At 40.0% G+C, this 21,683-nt stretch overlaps 1 long non-coding RNA gene across 1 annotated transcript; it reads right to left on the reverse strand.

The window, feature by feature from the left end:
* Positions 1-609: 609 nt before the first annotated feature.
* LOC144587787 (uncharacterized) lies at positions 610-21,465 on the reverse strand. Its single transcript, XR_013542931.1, has 2 exons — positions 7,621-21,465; positions 610-3,570 (listed from the first exon to the last, which is right to left on the reverse strand). It is a non-coding gene; the product is annotated as an uncharacterized LOC144587787 (long non-coding RNA).
* Between the last annotated feature and the right edge of the window lie 218 nt (positions 21,466-21,683).

Consider the following 21,683-nt stretch of genomic DNA (forward strand, 5'->3'; position numbering starts at 1 on the left):
TCAAATTGTCTGTAAGCTGTCTCCTTGTATAGACCAAGCTACTATAGTAAATTTGATATTTTTGAACTAAGATTGTTTTGATCTGGCCACATTACCATATTACCAAAAGAGGGTCCTAAAGTAAAAAGAGGAAGAGCAGACCTTCCAGATTGTTTATATAAAATCGAGACAGACTTGGGTGAAGGAGTGAGAAGTCGCCTAGGGCAAAATTAGAGGACCCGGTTTTGCTAGCATTAGGGACTAATCATTCTGAATCCCTCTCTGTCTCGTGTAAAGGCAGTTCTAAGGAACGCTTTTACCACACCCCATACCACTTCCTTTTGTTGCAACCATGACACTCCTTTTCCACAGACAAAACAAAACAGCTATGAACCCCACTGAGGTACTAAGATAAGTACAATACACATATTCACGCAATGGATCTAAGATAATCTTTGTGAAAATGGTTTTCAGAGCAAACATAATAAGGGAAAAAGACAATACACCCATTTCTTTAATGTCATTTATTCAGTCAACCTTGAGGCTTGATTTTAAAATTTATTCAAGAGAGAATATGAGTGAGAGAGAGAGAGAGAGAGATCCAAATCCAATCACAGCCCAAATCTTTCATTTCAGAACTATTCAGGACCAAAACTCATGCTTACAGAACAAGAGCCAAGATAAGTAACTCCTGATCCAGCAATTCCATTATACAAAGTGGCTGGAAGTTTTAAAATAAAGGGATTAAAATATTAATGGAATGAAAAGATTAAAAGATCTCTGAGAATAAAGAAATAAAAAGGTACAAGAACAACTCTGCAATAAAATGTATGTCTTGTGTATATCTGTTGAAGAAGGAAGCTCCTATGTCCCTTCTCAGACAAAAAGCTACCCAGAATAAGTGAGTGAGTTTAACACAAAAGGGGGCTCTTTGGGGGTTGCCCCCCATATTTGTTTAGTGGCACTAGTTCGAAACAGCCTTAAAGAATCTAAAAACTACTGACATAGCTCATTATTTTGCAAGGAAAGTAACATGGCAAGGATGGAGTGGAAAAAATTCCCATCGACGGGACAGAGAATAAACATGTGCACAGTATGTTTCTATCTTCACACATTACATTAGACATACATCACCTGGGTGCAACACACACCAACTTGAGTGTAAATGGACAATTCATTTTTATGGCCAGTATACAAATGAAGACATGATCTAAAGTCCCAAAATGTGGGTATCTTTAGGTGGGTGAGAGAGAAACATGTCAAATGAAATAAGTGCTCATTTACGGCAGAGATAGATATTAAGGCAATGTCAAATTGAGAGGAGGAAAGTGAGGCTGGGAAGAGAGGAGGATGTGGTGGACAGAACTCCCTACACTGGCTCCCTAAAAACACAGTACTTACTTGCACTGGAACTGCCTCTTCTCCTTTTGATGCTTTTGTTACTGCCACCAAGGGCCGAGCCACACAGAAGTAGTCCCACTTCCAAACCCTGCAAGCTAGAGAGGAAACGAGAAGCAATTTCCATCACAGCTCCTACTTTTTTCCCCAGTCATGGCAGCCCCTTAAAGCAAGATACCAGGAGGGTGCCCATCACCAGCATCACCACCACAGCCTCCTCCTCCTCCTCCTCCTTTCCTTCAGCATATTCATAGAATCATAAAAAAATGAAATTAGAAGGGGCCTACAAGGCCTGGTGTGCTCCGGACCATGGGGTCATGAAGAGTCGGACACAACTAAACGACTAACCAACAGCAACACAAGGCCATCAAGTTCAACCCCCTGCTCAAAGCAGGAATACAATCAAAGCATATTTTCCAGGTGATTGTCTAAGTTTTTCTTGAATGCCTCCAGTGTTGAAGCACTCACCAACTCCCGAGGTAACTGGTTCCACTGCTCTAACATGTCAAGCTTTACATAGCAAATAGTAACCTGAATGTTAGGACGTTTTCCCCAATATTCAACCAAAATCTGGCTTCCTTTAATTTGAGCCCATTGTTGTATATCCTACACTCTGGGATGATCAAGAGCAAATCTTGCCCCTTCTCTGTATGACAGTCTTTCAAATATTTGAGAAGTGTTATCATATCACCCCCTCAGTCTTCTTTTCTCAAGGCTAAACATGCCCAATTCTTTCAGCATTTCCTCATAAGGCTTGGTTTCCAGCTCCCTGATCATCCTTGTCGCCCTCCTTTGAACTCGTTCCAATTTGTTAGCATCCTTCTTGAAGTGCAGTGTCCAGAACTAGACACAATACTCAAGGTGACGCTTAACCAGTGCTGAATAGAGGGGGACTAGCACCTAGTGGGATTTGGAAACTATACTTCTATTAATTCAGCCTTTTTTTGTAGCTACAGCACTGTTGGCTCATATTTAGCTTCTGATCTACGACAATTCCAAGATCCTTCTTGCTCGTAGTTTTGCTGAGCCAGGTATCCCCCATCTTGTAACTGTGCAATTGGTTTCTTTTTCTGAGGTGCAGTACTTTGCACTTATTCCTGTTGAATTTCATTCTGTTGCTTTCAGCCCAGTGTCCATCCTATCAAGGTCATTTTGAATTTTGTTTCTGTCTTCTAGGGTATTAGCGATTCTTTGCCTTCCTTCTGTTCATGCTGCCTGCCCTGCCCAGGTTGGAGAAGATAAGGAGCAGAGAAGGTTGCCTGAAAGGGAAGGCAGCAACTCCTCCCTCCTCCCTTCGCTCCTCAATCTGCATCCATTAGGCACAAGGGCACTGAGGATTGGGCCCACAGTACTGCCTTCAGTCTGGCTGTGAGCAGCAAAACTCGTTCTGGGTCACTGCCCATCCTTTTAGCAGTGCAGCACAGAGGAACACTGGTTATCATTTCTTCACTTCTTCCTCTACTGGCTGAATCTCTGCTCCGCAAAGAGTAGAGGCAAGGCAACAGAGAAATGTTTGTGTAGCCCCCATTTGTTAATATGAACCATTTTTGCTTAAGAGGCTCCCTTTGGTCAACTGAAGAATCTGACAATGAGAAAAGTCTCTTTTGTGTTTTTCCTCTTTCATTTTTTTAAGCAAAAGCCCCATCCCTATTCAAGAATGTGTCAGGTTATGTCACAAAAATAAACAATGGCCATGATGTATATACTGTATATACATCAGACAGTATTGTATTATTTTGAATTCATAACATAAGATTTAATAAATCATCCCACATATTCTTTATCCCAAATAAGCAAATGCTGCAGATGGATATAGTACTCTCAGTGAATTACAATCAACTACCAAGCAGGCAGTTCTTCCCACAAGTTTGATTTATTGCTTTCATTATCACTCAAGTTAAGCGCTTCTTTTTCAAGTTAACATACAAAGGGTATATTTATTAAAAAATGTTTCAACCTTAACTATATTGAGAACTACATAGTGGGAATCTTTTCCCCCCTCTCCATACAGAATTTTACTCATCAATTAAGTAGTGCTTTCAGTTCTGAACAATATAAAACACATTCTAGAATTTTGTCAGAATATCTCCCAGCTAATCCTGGAGCCTTCAGATGGTTTGGAATCAGGCTCTTTGCATGGTCAGTTGCCCTCTCTTTTCTGCTTCTGCCTGGTTGTCATCTGCAGCAGCAACTCTAGGTTGGTGGGAGAAGGGCTTGGGTTAGAGTAGATTTGAATTATTTACCATTGCTTGCAGAGTGTGACAGGTTGACTTTTTGGACTACTAAAGAGGAATAACCACTGTGGAGCTTGGTATAAAAACAGTACACTTCCATGTTTCAAGAAATTCAACCTTGGATACAACAAGGGGGAAAGATCTCCAAACCTAGTTGCAGAATAGGCAGATAATTTGAGGAACCATATGAAGGTGCCTTTTCCCAGCTAGATAGAAAACAAACAGGACATGGCTTTATAGGAATAGTAAAGGTAAAGGTAAAAGTTCCCCTTGACAATTTTTGTCCAGTCTTGTTCAACTCTAGGGGGCAGTGCTCATCCCCGTTTCCAAGCCATAGAGCCAGCGTTTTGTCCGAAGACAATCTTCCGTGGTCACATGGCCAGTGCGACTTAGACATGGAACGCTGTTACCTTCCCACCGAGGTAGTCCCTATTGATCTACTTGCATTTGCATGCTTTCAAACCGCTAGGTTGGCGGGAGTTATAGGAATAAGACAGCCAAAAATTAAAAAGGAGGGGAGTCCTTCAGGGTCAAATAGATGCTAAGAAAAATATATATTCACATATATATTCAATGGTTTATCATATCTATTTTCTGTGCAGTACAAATAAGAGTACCTTGAGTGCCTGGATGCCAGGTCTTGGCGGTGACCAGGAATGCATTTGTACAATTAAAACTAGTGTGGCAGCTACGCCCGTTTCTTGAGAGATCTGATCTGGCCACTGTGACACATGCCCTAGTTACTTCCTGGCTGGGTTACTGTAATGCACTCTACGTGGGGCTACCTACAGAAAGTGTCATGAAACATCAAAATGCAGCAGCCAGATTGCTGACTGAGGATGGTTAAAGAGACCACATAACCCTCCCTGTTATAGCAGCTCCACTGGCTGCCAATCAGCTTCTGGGCACAATTACAAGTGCTGGTTTTTTAACCTATAAAGCCAAAAATGGCCTGGGTCCAAGCTATCTCAAAGACCGTTATCTCTCATTATGAGTTGGCTCAGGTGTTAAGATCATCAGGAGAGGCCTTCTTCTTCGTCCCACCACCTTCACAGGTGTGTTCAATAGGGACACAGGAGAGAGTTTTCTCTCTTGCTGCACTCAGACTTTGGAACTCCCTCCCACAGGATGCCAGACTGTCCCCACCTTTGCTGTCCTTCTGAAAGCAGGCAGAGACTTTTCTCTTTACACTAGCCTTTCCACAATAACTAGCTATCTCTGTATTTCTGTTTGTTATGGATCATTATGCATTACTGCTTTGATGGGATTTTTAGTACCACTTGTGTTTTCCATTTTGGTATTTTCCATTTCTCAGACTGACATTTTTAAAAAAGAATATTTGTACTTATTGTTCTTAGCTCTAATATTGACTTTTAATTATATGAGATGTCTCTTTACCCATTGCTTGTTGCTTTAAATATTATATTTTAATGATGTTGTATACTCATTGTTTTCAGCTTCAAATATTGTCTTTCAGTGTTGTAAGCTGCCTTGGGTCCGTTTAAAGGAGAAAGGTGGGTGTAAACATATTTTAAATAAATAACATTTAAATAATGGGAGGTGGAGTGGTACCAGCTGCGATGGAGTGATATATCACTTCTGGTGACAGGACACCTGCCTACCAGGGAGCAAAGTGGAGCCAAGATCACCTCAGACTGCCTGATAAAGAAAGCTTAGTTGCCAATTAGTTTCAGCAGCTTTGTTTTTCCTAAAAGGGGATGTGCAGTATTGCTCATATTCTAGAAAGTTCCAAAAATTGTTATTTTCCTTGTATGGATATTCTTTTTTTCCTCAAAATGTCCTATGTTTAAATCATAATTTGAAACATACAGCTTAGACCAGAGGTTCCCAACCCTGGTTAATCCAGGTATTCTTGGACAACAATTCCCAGAAGCTTTCGCCACTATCTGTGTTGGCCAAGGTTTCTGGGAGTTCCAGTCCAGGAACACTTGAGTTGCCCAAGATTGGTCAACTGGTTTATACCTTATTACTGGCAAAAAAATAATAGCAGATTCAAATGACTAGTGACAAAAGTGAATAAAGAAAGTGCAAGAGCAGGATTAATTTCCAAGACAAAACAACTACTGGAGAATTACATGATTTTAATCTAGAACATGAAGAAATAAACATTATTAAACACTTTCTAGATTTTGGTCTAATCATCAGTCAAATGGAGACTGAAGTCCAGAAATCAGGAGAAGACTGAGACTAGAAAGGGCAACTATGAAGGAACTAGAAAAGATGAAGGCCAAGATCATTTGTTCTATAATGTTTCTGTTTGTAGTATACAGATGTGAAAGATGGACAATGAAAAAAGCTGCTGAGGGGGGAATGATCTATTTGAAATGTGGTGGAGAGCTCTATGGATACAATAGACTGCCAGAAAACAAATACAGTAAATAGGTTCTAGATCAAATCATGCCTGGATTCTTACTAGTCGCTAAAATGGATAGACTGAGGCTACTTCTGACATGTCATGAAAAAACAAGACTCATCAGAAAAAAATATAATGCTGGGAAAAGTTGAAGGCAGTAGAGGGAGCGGAAGATCATATGTGAAATGGTATAGGCATCCTTCAGTCTCGAGAGACTATGGTAACATGCTCTGAATCGAGGAGTGTCCTCTCCAGAGCATGAAGCCCGGGTAAGGTAATATGGAGGATAGGCTGTTACCCAAGCAGCAGATCCCCCCTCTCCACGTTGCTGAAATGGTCCAATGGAAAGGCAAGAGCCAATACAACTGGTTCCAGCAACGTCGCAGGAGTTGGCATGACGACACATGCTGCCTTCGGGACTCCAGCTCCGGATTTTGCCTCGAGGTTAACTCCTGAAGCCTTTTCCATGAGTGGATATAGCCACAAGGCAGTGGAGGTTTGAAATTGGAGTTTTCCTTCTCCTAGATGGGCTGCCTTCCATGGCTGACTAGCCCCACCTACCCGGTGAAATGGATTGACTTAATAAAGGGAGCTGCAGCAAGAGCAAAGCTGAGGTATTCGTGACAGGACTTTTTATGGGGACACCATAATTCAGAAATAACTTTACAGCATATAAGAATAACAATGAATTGCTGAGTAAATGTAAATGAATGTACAATCAAGAGAAGATTATGGTAGAAGTTTTTGAGTGTTATATAGATATTTGGTAAGGTTTCCATAAATGGAAAGACAAGGGTTAAGTTCAGACTGTATTTTCAGTGTTTTAAAAAGTTTTGCCCCCTCTCATAAAACATGACATTTATATATGGCTTGCAACAATGAGGTTTTCTTCTTGAGTCAGCTTAAAAATAATGTTGACATTATGGTCAATACATAATGGATGGCCATATTTATGTCAGAACATATTGACACAGGAATTCATCAATAATATAAAATACTTAAGGATATGTCTTATATTTAAATTAAACCTTATAAGTTTATGTCCCTTCTTTGTATTTTCCTCTGCTGCTCTTAAATGTATCTTTGATGACTGGTTGCACAGATAATGATTTCAACATCTATTTTTAGCTGGCAACTAAGCTACTGTTTTAAAATATGTCTTGCTGAGGAAAACCGGCAGTCAGCTCTTTGTTCTTTGCTTCTATACATTTTTAATAAATACTTATATTATACCTCTGTATGTGACAGTTTGTAGCTATTGGTTTACAGCCAGTTGAGGCTTTGCCTAGGTAGAAACTGTTCTCCTCACACAAATCAGAGCACCCACATATTCCACAGACAACCTCTACCCACTTAACTCCCCATTTTCCATGGAGGCTTCAGGAAACCTGCAGAGCAGAACAGGATACGGCATGACAGATTGAGGCATAAGAGGAATCTGACACAATTCATGGGCCTCAGAATCAGAAGCATTCCCTATTAAGGCCAAGCTACTATTGAGTAAAGCTTGGAGAGCCAGATGAGAGAATGAAAGAGAGAGAGAGAGAGAGAGAGAGACCAAGGTTCAAATCCCTACCTAGCCATAATACTCACGGGGTGACCTTAAGCCAGTCACTATCTCTCAGTCTAACTTACCTCAAAAAATACTTGTGAGGATCAAGGGATGAGAGGCTAGGGATGACCAGGTGCACTGCTATGAGCTCTCTGAAAGAGAGATGGGATATAAATTGAATTAGTAAAATAAAACAAGAGAAAAAAATGAAAGACAGAATTTGAAATTTGTACATTATTAAAAGATACTAATTTCTAGTGAGGCTTTGGAATGACATTCCAGTGTATCACTAATTATTCCTCCCAAAAAAGTACAATATTGTAATGGGTTGATTGTTCTCCTCAGTACAAGGAAGAACGAAATTTTCATGACACAATGACTACCAATATTTTGTAGTCTTCCACATAGAGCTCCTGTGTTATGTAGTAGACATCCTTCAGTCTCGAGAGACTATGGTATCGTGCTCTGTATGGACGACTTGGAACAGCGTCTAGTGTGGCTGAGAAGGCCAATTCGAGAGTGACAATCCCTTCCACACTGAAGACAACTACAATCTGTCCCCGTCCAGCTCCCTAATTTTGCTGGTTTCGGAACTGCCTCTTTGACTCGGCCTTCTGGACAAGGGTCTCTTCAAATAGGGAGACCATGATGCACCATCTGCCTCCAGGTTGAACACTCAGACATCAAGGTTTCCCATCTGTCTAGGTCCATTCCTAAAGCCTTCAGATCCCACTTGCAGATGTCCTTGTATCGCAGCTGTGGTCTCCCTCTGGGGCAATTTCCCTGAACTAATTCTCCATACAGGAGATCTTTTGGAATCCGACCATCAGCCATTCTCACAACATGCCAAAGCCAACATAGACAGCACTGTTCCAGTAATGTACACATGCTTAAAGTTTCAGCTCGTTCTAGGACTACTCTATTTGGAACTTTGTCCTGCCAGGTGATACCAAAAATGCGTTGGAGACAACACATATGGAACGTGTTCAGCTTCCTCTCCTGCCGTGCACAAAGGGTCCAGGACTCGCTGCAGTACAGGACACAGGCTCTATAGACCTGGATTTTGGTGTATGCCATCAGCTTCCTATTAAGCCATACTCTCTTTGTGAGTCTAGAGAACATGGTAGCTGCTTTCCCAATGCGTAGGCAGTCCTGTGTTATGACTGCCTACCAGTCTTTTCCCAGATACAATGATAGTTTTGGCTATGATGATCTATAAAACCCTATACTGCTTGGGAACAGTCTGTTTGAAGATCTGTGTCCTATATAAACTTGCCTGGGCTTTAAAATCTTTGGAGAAGGCTATTCTCTTGATACCATCACACTCAACAGCATCTCTGGCAGGCACACAAGAGAGGGGTACATCCAGGCTGTGCCATCTCCCTGTGAAACTCCTTGAGGTGAGGCTAGGCTGGCTCCCTTCTTACTCTTCTTCCCAAAGGCAAAATGTCCATTTCTTTGTTTTTAAATTAAGGCACATTTTTTGTCGATTGATTGGGGGGGTGAAAATCTGCTAGATGCTGTATTTTCTTTATTGTTCTATTGATCTATTTTAATATGTAAGCTTCGTTTTGCATTTTAATTGTATTTTTATTCAATCTTCCTGTGATTTGTCTTGCCCCATTTATGGGAGAAATGCAGGCTATAAATCTATTAAATAAATAGAAAAAGTAATACAGGCAGTCTTGTTACAAAATGTCCATTATACTCAGTTTTCAGACCATGAGAAGAAGCGACTAGACAGGCATTTATTCCAATGTTTATGCTGTGTTTATCACTTTTTTTTCAATATTTATTCCATTGACTACCCAATGTTAGCACTGAAATATCTGGTATTTTGGTATGAGTATACAGTACATTCAGTACATTTTGTTCAGCCTGAAAAGCTTATGTTTTAGGCTTATGTGATTCCCTATATCAATCCTTTCGGGCCTTTGTTTGACATTATTATTATTATTGCTGCTGCTGCTGCTGTTGTTGCTATATCACTTTAACTTTAGCGCTATTTCACTTGCTAAATGTTAAAAACGGGAGATTTGAATGCTGGTAAAGGGGTGGTAACAGGGTGTTGATAATGGCAGAGAAGGGTGATGGGAAAATGGGACTCTGTGGTAAATGAACATTGAAATGCATCTTCTTGGGATAACTAAACATTTCTGTGTGAACCACAGCAGCAATTTAAATGCTAGGGTGCAGTATACAGATGCTTGCATGAGCCCAGGACACACTTCTGTATGGTCACGCCCTTACTTGACCATGAACCTTATTAGTATCAGACCATGAAGTTATGGGCTCAAAAATGATTTATTTTGGGAGTTCATACCACAGTTCTGCCTTGTGTATACGTCTTTGGGCAAGACCCTTTTCCTTCAGCCTCACAAGTATGCCCTGGGGAATAACAGTATGTGTGTGCTACTGACCTGCTATACCTACCAATAGTAGCCATTTTGTGAAGTCCTCCTTGACCAGCAAGTAAATTTACCTGCTTCCCAAAGATATCTTAACAAATCACATCACACCAAAGTCACAACCAATTAGGTGAGAGAGGAAGATTTAGAATTCAGAGACTGACAATTTAACTGAAAGAGAATATATACCATGTTTGGTTAGCAAAGCAGTACAATAGGGCTGGGCCAGGAAAGGTGCTGGGTAAGCCTCAGATTAAAAAAGCAACCAGTTAGGGCTTGAATTAATAAAGGCAGCGAAGGCTTGGATATTAAAGAATCTGGATAGGGCTTGGATCTATAGAAAAGGGCTTTCACATTAATATACTGAATCTCTAGCCTGTTGCATCTTTAAATTAATTAACCACCAAGGTTCATGGCTCATTAAGTATTTTAAAAATAAACTTTTGTTTCAATTCTACAATCATCTCAGTTTATACTTATAACCAGATCAGGGGGCTGGTGATTTAAAGGAATCCCATAAATATCAAATGTCATCAGCCAAGTTCAAATGTTGCATTACCCATGTGGTGCCTTATTCTTATTTACCGCACAAAACACAGGGGTTAACATTCTGATCCCACTTACTCTTTGTCATGTTACCAACCTCCCCTTTTCAGTAAGGTCAGACCTCACTCTGTTGAAATTACAAATGTCCCCACAAGCTATAATGGCTGGAAGTTATCACAAGGTCTGCACAAGCCTAGAAAAGTAGCTGGGGGAGGAACTTATAACTGTATATTGTGGGTTATTTATGTCTTGTGTGCCAAGTATTTTCCATCAATTGCATTCTGTGTTCCCAATATTTAACATAATGAAAACAAAAGAGGGAACTAGCCTGTCTCAGAACTGTATAGTCTTCTGTCACATACTCTCCAACGTTAAGTCATATTATTTCCTGAGCTTCTCTTCCCTTTATTATGCCTTTCACTGAAAGTATTTCGACCCCTATATTCAATTACAGTCCAAACTCATTAGGTTTACTGAGGGCCATCTGAAATGATAATAGGCTAGGTGAAGCTGTGCTGAATCCAAACCCCTTCTAGCATAGGGAAATTGGACTATTCCCCTATTCCTAACTTTGTGATGGCATAGTGGCTGTGCCCCTGGGCTAGAAGAGTTCTGGATCTGGTTACTTAGCTCAAGCTCTCTCAAGAAGCCAGTTCTGCTAGTACACAACTGAATTTCTACCAGCAGAAGATGCTTAGGGCTATTCCTGCAGCCAGTGTGATGGGGTTGAAGCAATGTGGGATATGTAGTCAGATAAATGTAAGATGGAGTTAGAGAAGTTCTGTGTGAAGATGATTTGAGAGACATTGGAATGTGTTTTTCTAAGCGCTATGAGAGTGTTTTTCTGAAGAACTGTATAGCGTGGTGCGAGGTAAACCTGAAGGTCGGACAAAGAGGCCCGTGGAAGACTCAACATTCCGAGCTAATTGGAGAAGAGATAAAACATGGGAATTAAGGGCGGAGGGAGGTGTTACAGCCCCTTGAGGCTAATTGGTTAACAGCCATGAAGTGTCAAGAAGAAGGGAGGAGTTAGAGAATGTAGAAAATGGATGATGGGTTATGTGGGAAAAGTTCAATTCTGTGATGAAGGGAGAGAAAAAGAACTTGATGGTTTGAGCATGTGGCTTGAAAGAGAGAATGTAAGTAAAGAAAGGAGGAGGTAGGACTAGCCCATCTTAGCCCAGCTTAGTAGTGTTTTTTATTTTAATGGGGATTAGTTATTTTATTTAACTGTAATAATCTTTGAATATGTTCTTCATGCTAAAGCTTGAGCAATATAAACTGATTCTATGAAACTATTTTTCTATATTAAAATTCTTACAAAAGGACTGGTCTCTTAAACAGTGGGGTCTGGCTAAATCCAGGGAGAGGGCCACAAACTAGCTTTCTTTAAGAGTCCTACCTAACTGAGCTGTTGTGAGTTCTAAGGAACCACAAAGCCCATGTGTCTGTACTTGCAAAGTACTTGTTAAAAGTAAAGTGTTCTTTTAAGGTCAGACTTTGTCAAGGGGCTTACGCTATGTACTGCTGAGGTTTTAGGACTTGCCTCAGCGCAAAGGTGGTAGGTAAGTGGCCTGTCGAACACTCTGACCGAGTGCTAAGAGCTCCTTAGGGAGGCTTGGGCACCACAGCCAGCACATTCAATTGCACTGTTCTTCTTTTTATTTATTTATTTTTAATCATGTATAAGATCTTCTATTTTAAGATGGAGCAATTAATGTTTTTATAAATGCTTCATTTCTAAATGTGGCTGTGAATAGTTGTTTAACCACACTGTGGCTTGGCACAGATACAATAATATTCAATCAGTAAATCATTGTTTATCAACCCAGGTTACAGATGCACATGGCTTGTCTCCCTTCATTCAGTTAGTTTGTTGCTTCTGTATATCATGGCATGTATTTTCATGATGTCTAAATGAATCAGGTTTTGCTAAATGTTGCTTTGTGCTGTCAATTTAGAACCAATTTATAACAACCGTAATAGGGTTTTCAAGGTAAATTAGATATTTAAGGAGTGGCTTTACCAGCTCCACATCCCAGTGAGTTTCCATGGCTAAGCAAGGATTTGAGTTCAGACCTCCTGACACCCACTACATTAAACTGGGTACCACATATAATTGCATGCATCAAGTCAATTCTGACTTATGGTGATCCTTTCTAGGGTTTTCTAGGTATACCCTTCTTCTGCAGGCACCCTGGGGCTGTGCAGCTTGCCCATAGCTACATGGGCTGGTTTTTCTCCTAGGAGGCACAGTAGGGAACCAATCTGCCAAATTCTGGCTCTGCAGCCAGATACCTAAACCACTGAGCTATCCAGCTAGTCTTTTGCTAAATATCACCTTATAAACCAGGAAAGTGTGTTATGTGCTGTCAAGCTGGAACTGACATGTAGCAATCCTAACAGGGCTTTCAAGATAAGTGATATATTTAAGGAATAATTTATCAGAGGATGATGGGACATACCATATTTTTCCGTGTATAAAACACCCTTTCCTTAAATAATCTGAGGAAAAAATGATGGCCGTTTTATATACGGAAGGCAGCTGTTTACCACTGCCTTTTGTGAGGACACAGAGCTTAGCAAAAAAGAGGAGAGAAACACATCCCCTTCCTTTTTGCTATGCACCCTTGCCTTTTGAGAAGGCATGGAGATTAGCAAAGAAAGAAACACCTCCCCATCCTTTTTGCTAAGCTCCGTGCCTTCCCAAAAGGCAAGGCACAGGGCTTAGTAAAAAGGATAGGGTGTCACATTCCTGTGCGAGGCATTCATGTGACCTTCGTGTTGTGAGTCTCTGCCCAAGCTTATCTCACTCTGGCTAGTGAGGGAGGAGAATCTGGAGGTAATTCAGCTGTCTGTGACACTAATTGCCCAGCATTTTCCTCAGCTGTAATTAACCCCTCAGATTCCATATCTTCTTTGGCCAAACACATGACACAGGGAGGCGTTTCTCTCTTCCTTTTTGCTAAGCTCAAAAGGCAAGGAAAAGTGACGGTCACTTTGACAGCCGCTTTCCTTGCCTTTAGTGAAGGCACGGGGCTTAGCAAAAAGGGAGCGCTTTGATCCCTGCTTTTTCTAATTTGGGGTTAGAAAAGGGGGGTCATCTTTTACATTGGGTCATCTTATAAACGGAAAAATACTGTAACAGTTCAGCTACATCAGGGGAACTACAAATTTCTCAACCATAATTTAAGAATGCTTGCAGATTTTCCTAAAACACACGACACATAATCTATTCCTCGTTTGCCTGCCATCAGCAAGGCCTCTTTGACTGTATAGTTAGGACACATATTGTATCCTTCTCTCTTTCTTGATTGTGTCCATCAGCTATATTTTAGACCTGTCAGTGAGACCTCTGGGAAATGGGAGATCATTATATCACATTTTTAGATGGTGACAGTACCTATGACAATTAAACCCCAATCTAATTGACTGCAGCTCTGGGACAATCTGACAATAATGAGTCAATCAGCAGCCTCATTGATTCCACTGTCATTATTCATGCCAGTAATCTTACGTGCTCAGAGTACCTTTGCAGAATTCATTCAATATATTAAGGACTCCTTGTTTGTTAGGAAAGTCTTAATTTGAAGTGCCCAAATAGGGCAAATGCAAAATAGTAACTAAATGGTTTTCCCACTGCTGACATTAACAGCTGCATAATAGCTCCATGAGCAAGCTTTGTAAACATGTAAACAGCACAATTAATTGCAGTGATTACACTCTTGGAAAATAGAGCATTTCAGTAATTTGGAGCACATTGCAGCTTCATGTTTACAGAACTGCAGGCATATCAGAAAATTAAATATATTTAATTTAGCCTTCAATTGACTCAAATAAAAACCTAAACCTAAAATGACCAAAGTCCTTTACACTAGAAGTTACACTCAGTCCTTTCCACAAACAATGCTCAATTTGGGATGACCAATAATTTATTTGAGAGACTGGGATTTCTCACGTTTTTGTTTCTGCTGGAAGGAAGTTCTTTGATCTGGGTCTAGACTGGGCCATATCTAGAGTACAGTGCATAAATGAGGCTTAAGCAGAGTTTAGATGTTTCCTTTTAAAAAAGTAATTATTTCATTACTTGTTACAGTATTAAGGTGTTGTTTTTTTCCATTGTTTTATGTGTCATCAAGTGATCTTTGACATATGGTGTCTTATGAATGATTGGCCTCTAAAATGTTCTCTCATTAATAGCCAAGCTCAGGTCCTGCAAACACTGTAAATGCTGTGTGCTCCTATATTAAAGCAATTTCATCCAACATTTGGTGTTTTCCCATGGCCCTAAGGTTTTCCTAGCATTGTTGTTCTATTACTTAGAATATTTACATAACAACCTTTCTTACTTGTCAAATATGAAAGCTTGATAAAAGAACAGCATAAGTCATGAAAAACTGCACTGAAAATACCTCTAAAATATCTTTAAATGTTCTTGGAAAGTAACTAGGAGAAGTAAATGGAAGGCATTATCTTGTTTTACAAAACATGTTACTTTTGTAATGTAACTTCATTATGTCTGTGAAACAATAATCCTGAACTAGAATCCTGTTAACTTTTAAATGTATGTGGAAGTGAAACCACAGTGACATGGCTAATTATGGATAATTGATGAGAAGCTGGCTGCATGACTGGGCATACAACCAACATGAAGTCAGCACCTCATCAATTAGCTGTGAAGGCTTCTGCAAGTTCTTTCATGGAGAGTAAAAACAACAGTGTTCTGTTGTATATTATTACTGGTAACTGTACCATTTGTGTCTCATCACTTTCAAGGTTTGGATTTAAGTTAATGACTAAGCACAACTGAATCTGAATACAGAGTAAACAGCATACCTAGCGTCACAATTTGAACAAGAGACTGCTACCAGTTTTGTTGCTCATGTGATTAATGTGAATTGTCCAGTGGGTTTGTTAGTTTTTTATGAGGCACTCACATATAACTGTTGCTGTTTTAAAAAAACTCCAATTTTCAGAAGAGCTGCTTGGGGAATGCCGGGAAATAACAGCCCAAAAACAGCCATGTTAAACTTGTGATAAGCTCAGCTTTCGTCGTCATCATCGTTGTTTAGTCGTTTAGTCGTGTCCGACTCTTTGTGACCCCATGGACCAGAGCACACCAGGCCCTCCTATCTTCTACTGCCTCCCGGAGTTGTGTCAAATGCTCAGCTTTAGGAAGGTTTAAAAAAACAAGAGAGCCCAGCCTGACTGCAAGGAATTGACAGATGGGTGGTCTGTGCATTGATACATTTGCATAATTTATATACATAGCAATATATCTATCCCTGTGTATTAAAATAATAAATTTAAGATTTGAGGGTGAAGACAATTAGGGAGCAAACTCTTACTTTTGGATAGAGTTCTTTGTTTCAAAAGTGACATACTGTTTTAATCGGTTCTTCAGCTGGCCATGTTTTTCCTTTTTAAGCATAATTTGAGAAATATTATGAAAATATTCATATATTAAGATACGTGTTTGGTGGTTCAGGTTGTAACCCAATTCCTATGTCAACAAACCACCGTCTGTCTTATGTACCTGGACATGACTCTCATTGCCATGGAATAAATATAGGGTACATGTTTTTGTACTCCCCTTACTTTTGCCAACATGCTGAGACAAACTAATGGCATGACTTCTTTGGAACTTTTCTGTAAAAGTTTACATTAATAGTACAGTGGTGGCATCTAGTGGTTGGTTAATGGCATATAGCCAGTAGAAAAATGGCTGGTTTATCTTGATGTTCTGTATGTTGACCTATTCAGATAGCAACCTTTTGATTAAGTAATGATCATAGGGCAAACCAACAGATTTTGCAACTCCATCTTTGAATTATTACTCCAGAGTATTCTGAAACAGAACACAAGAAATGAGGATGGGAGATGGATTAGAGTCCAAGCTAAACTTTGTGGAACAAATGGTTGTTGTGAGTTTTCCGGGCTGTTTGGCCATAGGTTGTTCTTCCTAACGTTTTGACAGTCTCTGTGGCCGGCATCTTCAGAGGACAGGAGTCAGAACTCTGTCTGTACTCTGACGCAGTTTGTTGGATAGTTGAGTATTTATAGCTGTGGGATCAGCTTTTGTCCTTTTCAGATTGGGTGATTATGGTGATCAGCGTGTGCTTTGTTGTGCGTGTATTATTGTGATAAGGGGGAGAGACTATCAGTCACTGTGATTGATGGGTGTCATTAGCTGGTCTTCTGTGTGCAGTGATCACCGGTCCTTGTGGCTGGGTAGAGTTTGTTGGCCTTTTGCAGGCTGTATCTTTCAGTGCTGGGAGCCAGGCTTTGTTGAATTTTAAACTTTCTTCTTTTTTGTTGAAGCTCTGCTGGTGCTTGTGGGTTTTTTTCCAATGGCTTCCCTGTGCAGTATAACATAATGATTGCTGGTGTTGTCCAGTACTTCTGTGTTTTGAAATAAAATTTCATGTCCAGCTTGTTTTAGGGCATGTTCAGCTATTGCTGATTTTTTTCAGTTGTTTTTAGTCTTAGTTTGGTGGAACAAAATCTGATTTTTCTGGAGGAATGCTGTCATCTGAATGTTGAAGTAATATGGAATTTCTATGAATGAGAACACTTTGGAGACCAAAGGAAATGGAGCCTTATGACACCCTAAAGCGCATGTTTCATATGGCATAAACTTTTCTGCACAGCAACAAGCTTCATCAGATGGCCTGGAAATGACTTGAGAAATGAATCTAGAAATTCAACTTCATGGCTGACATTGCTAAAGGCCTAATGATGTTTAATGTCCATACAGTGTTTGGGACACCATGCACTGCATGCTTGGCATGCAGAAAGTTTCTATATTCAATCTATGGCATCTCTGGGGTTCAAGGGACTCCTTCCTTAATCTCCCAGATATTTATGCACAGAACCATTTTGCAACTTATCTTCCTTGAAGAAGGGAGTCTTGACTTAACCACTTCCCATATTTTATGAACTACAAACTATGGTTATCAGTTTTGGCAGAAAATGGGATCTTATATCTTCAACTATGGCTTACAATTTTGCATTGTTTCAAAGCTGCAAACCAGAGGTTGGCCTTGTTTAAATTACTCAAACTTAGCTCCTGTCTAGAAGAGGTATTGTCTCAGGTGTAGAAAAGCATATACTTCTCTCGCCTGCTTTTCCTCCTCAGATTGGATAAAATGAGGAAGGTATTCAACAACATGTGGTATGCAAGTCCGCCAGTACTGAAAAAAAGTAAAAATAAAATAAAAACCAATGACTCAAAAATGCCATTGTACTCTCATAGGCTATGGAGGCGATTTTGTCATGTTCTTGCACAGACACACACACACATGCCCGTGTAAGTATCCTAGGGCCTTCCACATATCCTATTTTATCTTAATATATATATTTGATCACTAAAGAACCAAATTGTTGTGGAAGTCACAGGAATGGGTCCGGGGATGGACACATATGCCCCTCTCCATCTCTAGAAGTTGCTCTTCCTGGAATTAAGAGATTTGTCTAATTACACACATGGACAACAGGTCAGCAAGAAGTATGATGGTTGAAGCCAAACCATTCTTTAATGTTCACTCTGTGCTGTTTATCTGTGTTTTAAATTATTTTCCTTTCTATAAACTACTTTTGGGAATTCCTCCTTAAGGATGTTATGCAGAGAGTGTGTTTTCTAATATTAGCTTAGTGGCATTGAGACACTCTGCAGTTAAGCTAAGATGCTGCCACCACCCCCACCTCCCCATCATCCTTCCACCAGCAAAGACTCTTACTTACTGAAAGCTTGCTAAGAACAGGGTTTTTAAATGGATTTTACCCATTTTCTTTTATTTCATCAGTACCCTAAGATCTTAAGATTTTTAATTTCAATTGTTTTACTACTATAACAGACTTGATGTTATTTTCATATCAGCCAATGGAGCAGGCTTCAATTGGCTTAAAAGCTCTTGAGTGCTGCACCCCACCCCACTGACTTTTCTCTGTGTATCTTCTGCTTTCTTTGGTACCCGTTTCTGTCTCCATCTTGGTACTCATCCAAGAAATACAAATCCGAGAATCCCACAGCCAGTCTGGCTTCTGATTAATGCACATTTGCTGGGCAATGCCATTCAAAACATGCAACAATCTGAACTTGGATCATTGAAATCTTTAAGATGATGTGCTGCACAATTCCACTGGCAGCAAAATAATAATAATTGGACTGCCCCTGAGGACCCCAAAGTGAGTAGTGTGTGTGCCGTATAGCTTATAGTTTAAGTCAGACCATCCCAAAATTATCCTCTACATTTATTGAAAATCTATGCAACCAATTAAGAGAAAACATTTGGGGTGCCCGTAAGGGTCCCATCAGTGATTTTCCGTGAGTCGCACACAATTTATGTACTGTATCACATCAGATTATGCCGAACATATCTCTGAAATTTGGTGAAAATCCATCCAGCTGTGTTTCTTCTTCCATAGCGCAATAACAAACAGACAAGACAGAACTTGACTTTTATTTATACAAATCTGTAACTTACTGAGTTTTAGTTTTGGCGTTTTCTAACTACATTGTAAGCTACCTTAGGTTTCATCCTGTGTCGAAGGACAGCATATTAAATATATGCATATAAAACAGCACAGAATTGTTCTGTAGTTATGCACCAAGAGAACGGTAACAATAGGTTACAAACACAATGCGAGACTACTTAAAGCTTGTGCACTTACTAAATCCATTCGTGAATAGAGAGAATAATTCTTACAGATAAAGGCAGCATCTTCCATCTGATATGCAGCTCTAACAACTGGTTCAGTAGTGTGTCAACACAGATGCCAAGGGAATTTTATGATTACCCTGAAAGTATTTCATGATGGATCAAGCTCTTAGAAGTGACCACTGGAAAACATTGATCCAGGAGATGAAAGATGAAGGCTGTGCACATGCCTTCAGTCACTGGGATTATTGAAACACATTGGAGAAGACTCTCATGGGGGTGTCAGAAGCGGAGTATGCAGTATTGATTCCCATTATGTTCTTTATTGTACAGCCATCTATTTATTAGGGCACTAAACAACAAATGGCAACAATGCTATTCCTTGAAAAGCAAGTGTGATTGCAGTTTTTATTGCTTTAGTACACAAGAGGGGGGCATATTATTTATAAAGGCTCCCCACCCTTCCTAGGAGAGTGTACTTTTAGCTGCTGGGGTGAAAAGAAATTTAGCAGATGGTGATTTTTGCAGCATGCAGTTGCTATAATGAGAGACACTCATTTGTATCTGCTCTTGGTGAATTACTATTTAGGATACAGTTACCTGCTAATATTAGTTTTAAAAGGGGCTGGCAATATTGCTTTAAGACTGTTGGTGTTAGAATTAATGTTGCACCTCCTGCCTAAGTTTATGATGGCTAATACATGCTGATTATCAGGTGTTGCACACCCAAAAGTCCAAGTTTGGACTCATAAACTGCCAGCAACAAACTGCTGCAAGTAACACCATGTGTCTTCTGCAGGTATAACTATGCAACAGGATTTGAGCCATAAAAACAGCAAGTGTAGAGTGAGTAATTGGTGCCATTATTTTATGATCTTCTCTCATCCATAATCATATGAGAAACACCCATATCATAAATGTTTAATTTCTTTCCAAGGGCAGAAAAAGGCTACAAGCATTATCACCTTTCCCCTCTACAATGTTTCCTCAGTCAGTCATTAAGATTGCATTGGACAAGAACCAGTGGAAGAAATGCAGAGCCCCACAGATTTCACTTTGTCCCACATTTTACAGTATCTAAAATTTTTGACTGTTTTCCTAAAATTTGTACATGTATTAATTCCCCCCATGATTTGGTTTCTCTGTTATGGGTTGGGAGTGTTCTTGTTTTTCCAAAAGAGTATCTTTGAAGTGGGATGCAGATGAACATCTTTTGTTTCCTAGATGATTAGAATTCTTAACTCTCTCAGGTGATACTCAAAGGACCAGTGTTAAATATAAAAAATCTGTTTCAGTCTTCACTAATTATATGTGAACGGTTTCAAAGAAGCTACATGGAAAACTGGAATACAAAAATACAGGCTGCACACATAAGGACCAATACCTTGGTCTCCTTGGGCTGCAGTGAAAAATACTCTCTCTCTGAGTCACAGTAAATTGGCTCACTCAGTAGCTCAAAACCTATTTACAGACTTAGAGACAACTTGCACCTGAGTCTGTCTTATCAACTCTTTGTACTCAAAGTGGCAGACTAGGTATCATTACATGTTCACTTCCCTGGTTCAACACAAGTCAAAAGTAATACATAATGAATTTTTAAAAAAAACTTATGGAATTGAGAATTATTTTGACTTCTCAGCTCAATGCAACAGAATAGACTCACATCTGAATTAAGAGTACAGGCAGATTTCCTCACGTTTTAAACTGCAGTTTCTATGCCACTTGCCACCACTCCGCCCATTGGCTAAAGTGCTCATAATAATCCACTAATTTACCCAATATTATATTGTTTTATACTGTATTTTATTTCATAATTCCCTATGGATCTCCTAGTTATTTGTTTCTACTGCTCCCAAATTGTTATGAATGCTATTTGATACGTAGTGAGCTTCTTCAGGCATTAAGTGGAAAAGCGACAGATAAATAACTATTTTAGACTTCAATATCGTCTGCACCACAGTGAGAAAGTGCAGATCAGGACATGCCCAACGAACTGCAAAATGAAATCGCCTTCCTCAGACATCACTTGTCCAAGTCATTCAGGAGACAGCACGAAAACAGCCAGCACCCTCTTCATATCTTTGTCAGTTCCTAGAAACTCAAGTGGGAAACAAGGAGCAATAGGAGGACTGGGATCAACAGGAAGACAAAGGTGGACCAAACTGGGTCCATTTTTTGAGATAACAGTGGGAAAGAAACGAGGGAAAGAAGGAAGCAGCAAAGAGAAGGTGCAATCTTGCTCTCTTTCTTTGCAGTGCACTAATTATGTAAGTCTACTCTCGCAGAGAAATGAAAACCTAAGCCCTGGTGCACAAGCACCAATGCGTGTTGTGTGTTTAGTCGTTTAGTCGTGTCCGACTCTTCGTGACCCCATGGACCAGAACACGCCAGGCCCTCCTGTCTTCTACTGCCTCCCGGAGTTGGGTCAGGTTCATGTTGGTTGCTTCGCAGACACTGTCCAGCCATCTCATCCTCGGTCGTCCCCTTCTCCTCTTGCCATCACACCTTCCTAGCATCAAGGTTTTTTCCAAG

The sequence above is a fragment of the Pogona vitticeps genome, chromosome 3 (assembly GCF_051106095.1).
Source record: "Pogona vitticeps strain Pit_001003342236 chromosome 3, PviZW2.1, whole genome shotgun sequence".
Classification (NCBI taxonomy): domain Eukaryota; kingdom Metazoa; phylum Chordata; class Lepidosauria; order Squamata; family Agamidae; genus Pogona; species Pogona vitticeps.